Source organism: Peromyscus maniculatus, chromosome X (genome assembly GCF_049852395.1).
Source record: "Peromyscus maniculatus bairdii isolate BWxNUB_F1_BW_parent chromosome X, HU_Pman_BW_mat_3.1, whole genome shotgun sequence".
Classification (NCBI taxonomy): domain Eukaryota; kingdom Metazoa; phylum Chordata; class Mammalia; order Rodentia; family Cricetidae; genus Peromyscus; species Peromyscus maniculatus.
The window spans coordinates 106,557,033-106,560,635 of record NC_134875.1 but is presented as its reverse complement, the minus strand read 5'-3'; the positions used below and the strand labels follow the sequence as shown (position 1 = coordinate 106,560,635).

Sequence of the window (3,603 nt, the reverse complement as noted above, 5' to 3'; positions counted from 1 at the left end):
GCTGTGGGGGCCTACTTGAGGCCCTTCTGGGAGTTTTCTAGGGACAGAGGCAAAGGATTACCTTTTCTGTCCCTTGTTGATCTACATTCATTGGTCCAATGTTTACCCTTACCACACCTTCTGCATACTCCAGAAGGAAGGGGCATTCTGTTGCCATTGTTCCTTGAAGAAACATTATTTCTAGGAATGACCTGTTTACAGTCCCGTTTCAAATGTCCTTGCTTTCCACATCCAAAACATCTGACATTCCTCATACCTTTTGAAATTGCTTCTCCTATCTACATAGCATCATGGTCATGAGACTCAACATTGTGTCCCTGATACAGTCCTCCAAGGGTGCAGATCTGGCCTTTAATAGCCTTATTATTCTCTTGCATGCTGCATTCGTGTTCTCAGTGGCCAAAGATTCGATTATTAAATGGCTAGCATCTGAAGTTGGAACCATTCTATTTACTGCTGAAGACAGTCTTTGTGAGAAATTCATGAAGGATTCTTTCCGGCCCTGTATAACTTTTGTGGATGACTCAATTTTCTTTCCTGTTTCCTCAATTCTGCCCCATGCATTCATGGCTGCCATTCAACATAGAATTGAAGTTTGGTTATCATATAAACATTGTCTTTGTATTTCAGCATATTGGCCTTCTCCAAGAAGCTGATCCTGGGAGATTTCCACACCTCTAGCTTTCCATTGACTTTCTATGGTCTTAGCCTCATCTCTGAACCACATGGGCCACTGCAGCTGTGCTCTGGGTTCCAGGAGAGTGGTTACTAATTCTTTCCAGTATTGAGGGATAATCCTATTACAAGTTAACCAGGAGTTTAACATTTGCTTTACAAATGGGGAATGCATGCCCTAAGATACTATTGCCCCCTTAAACCTTCTTAAATCTAACATTTCAACTGGAGTCCAATTAGTTTGTACACACCTTGATCAGGTAGCTGCTGTATGGTTACTGGATAAATTAAATTTGATTGTTTGAAAACAGGCTTTCTTTATGTAACCTTATAATCCAATCATGAAATAATTTCACCTTTAAATTCTTCTGTCTGAGTCTGAATTTCTCCATAATTCTTTTTTTTTTATTCTACCCCTTTACTCTGCCTGTTTAAACATGACTCTGTGCAAGCCTCTCAGTGGGATCTCCACTGCCCAGGAGAGAAGCTCAACTACATGACAGTTTCTAGCTGAGTGTCAACTGTTTACCATTTGAGGAATACAACAAATGATTCTATTTGAAGTTTCTAACCCTCCCCTCACTTCCCCGCCCAAAAAACTGTACATGAGTTTACAAACATATTAACATATAAATAATGAGAAAGGTCCTAGGGAGCCTCCCTGTTGTCTCTGCTGGGGGTGAACACTGGAGGGCGCTGTCCCCACAGGCTTCATGTTGCTGTGAGGTCTTATGGCAGCTGCTCTGGATCCATTGCTGGCTTCTTTGGCACCTCCAGTCTGTCTTCCACTGCGCTCATGATGAGTTAGAAACCCTGAACCTGCAACAGTGGCAGCTCTTCAGCCCGTCATCACTCTGGCTTAAGCTCATGCTGGAAGGGACGCTTCCTCCCCCGACAGTGCTTCTTGTGGGCAGGCCAGTTCTGCTGGCACTGAGAGCCACAGTATCGTGCCACCTAGCAACACCCACAGATGTTGAACTCCCGAAGCTGCTTCTCAGTCACTGTACAAGGAGGGTAATGACACTCATAGTAGGTACAGGAATTCTCTTCCACCACATCTCCATTGGCATTATAGAACCCGGTCACATTCAGGACGGGGAACTGTTCTTCTATAGGGTCCATGGGAAGCTGCTGGATAGCACGCCAGTATAAGCTTTGCTTCCTTTGTTTGCTGGAGGTTTCTTCAGCTTTGGGTCACCATCCCCATGGTACCAACTGCAGGTTGTCCAGGTGATTGTCCGCAGTCACAGCATTGAGATGTACCACCTGAAACCCGGGAGCCACACTTCCCCTGTGTCATTCCCACAGCAGCTCATGCAGAAGCCCCTTTCTCAGCCCCTTTTGTCGAAGGCATATACAAATATCTTAGCACCATTTCCATCAGCATCTACTTCCATTCGAGCCTTAAAGGAGTAGCTCTCCACCAGTGGTATGTCTTGCTCATCTATCAGTGTGTATTTGTTCTCTTCGTCCACCCAGGTGAGCTGCAAGATGCCCAATTTAAAGTCAGTCATGGCCAGGCCTGTGCCGCTCACTCTGGAAGCTCCTGACCAGGCCAGGCCGGAGCGAGGCAGCGGCACTCCGGGTAAGGTTGGGGCCGGGGTCAGGCTGGGTCAGGCTCGGGCCACCGCTGCTGCCTCGTGCCTGCTGGATCTGCCATGTGCCAGCTCTGCCACCACTGCCACGCACACCCCAGTGAGCAGCTATAATTCATTTTAATAGGTTTTTCTAAAGCTTTATTCTTGGCACTTAAATTGACTACCTTTTTAAATTATAAAATAAGGATAAGTAGGCTCCCATCCATCCCAGAGGTGAGTGACTGGGTTCATACCCAGGGAGGCCTGCCCCTAGGCCCCATCCCTGGGCCCCAGCCGTTCCAGGGGAAGACCCAACCAACTTGGCCCCCAGTTGCTGGCCAGCAGGCAGGGCTCCCATGGGAAGGTTCCTGTAGCTAGAGTTTTCCTGGTCCTGCCTGGCCCACAGTCAGGACAAATCTCTCACCTGCCAGTCCCGCAGCTGCTCAGACCCAACCAAGTAAACACACAGAGACTTATATTACTTATAAACTGTATGGCCATGGCATACTTCTTGCTAACTGTTCTTATATCTTAAATCAACCCATTTCTATTAATCTATAAGTTGCCATGTGGCTTGTGGCTTACCGGTATCTTAACATGTTGCTTCTCATCACAGCGGCTGGCAGCGACTCTCTGCCTCAGCTTTCCACTTCCCAGAATTCTCTTCTCGGCTTGTCCCGCCTATACTTCCTTCCTGGCTACTAGCTGATCAGCATTTTATTTATACAGAGTGATATCCACAGGTTCCCCTTCTCCAAGACCCCCCAGCAATCTACATGTCCTGCCCCCACACCCATCCAGCCCAGAGAGCTCCCATCTGGCCCAGAAAGCTCCCATCTGACCCAGAGGGCTCCCATCCAGCCCACAGAGCTCCTATCCTGCCCAGAGAGCTACCATCCTGCCCAGAGAAAGAGAAAGCTCTCAATGGACAAAGAGCCGACATTGGACCAAGAGTAAACTCAGGAGACAGGGAATCTGCCAGCCCTGATTAGACCAAGAGTGACTTTCTGAGAAGTAGAATCTGCCACCTCTCATTGGACTAAGAGAGGCTTCCTGAAATGCTGAATCTGTCAGCTCTGACTGGACCAAGAGCCCTGATAAGACCAAGAACAGATCCGTGAGTCACAGAACCAACTAGCTTGGATTGACCCAAGAGCAGCTCCCTGAGACACAGAAGCTGCCTGTTCCAGTCAGACCAAGAGCTAAGATTAGACCCAGAAGTGCCCCCTGAGACACAGACACAACAAACACAGAGTGGACCAACAGCAACTCACTCAGACACAGGCACCTCATATACCTATTAGACAAGGAGATGGGCAGACGTCAAGGCAGAAGTACATACAACAACATA

The 3,603-nt window shown here is 47.8% G+C and overlaps 1 pseudogene; it reads right to left on the bottom strand.

Moving 5' to 3' along the window:
- Positions 1–1,372: 1,372 nt before the first annotated feature.
- Positions 1,373–2,189, bottom strand: LOC102928813 (zinc finger MYND domain-containing protein 19 pseudogene; annotated as a pseudogene).
- Positions 2,190–3,603: the final 1,414 nt, after the last annotated feature.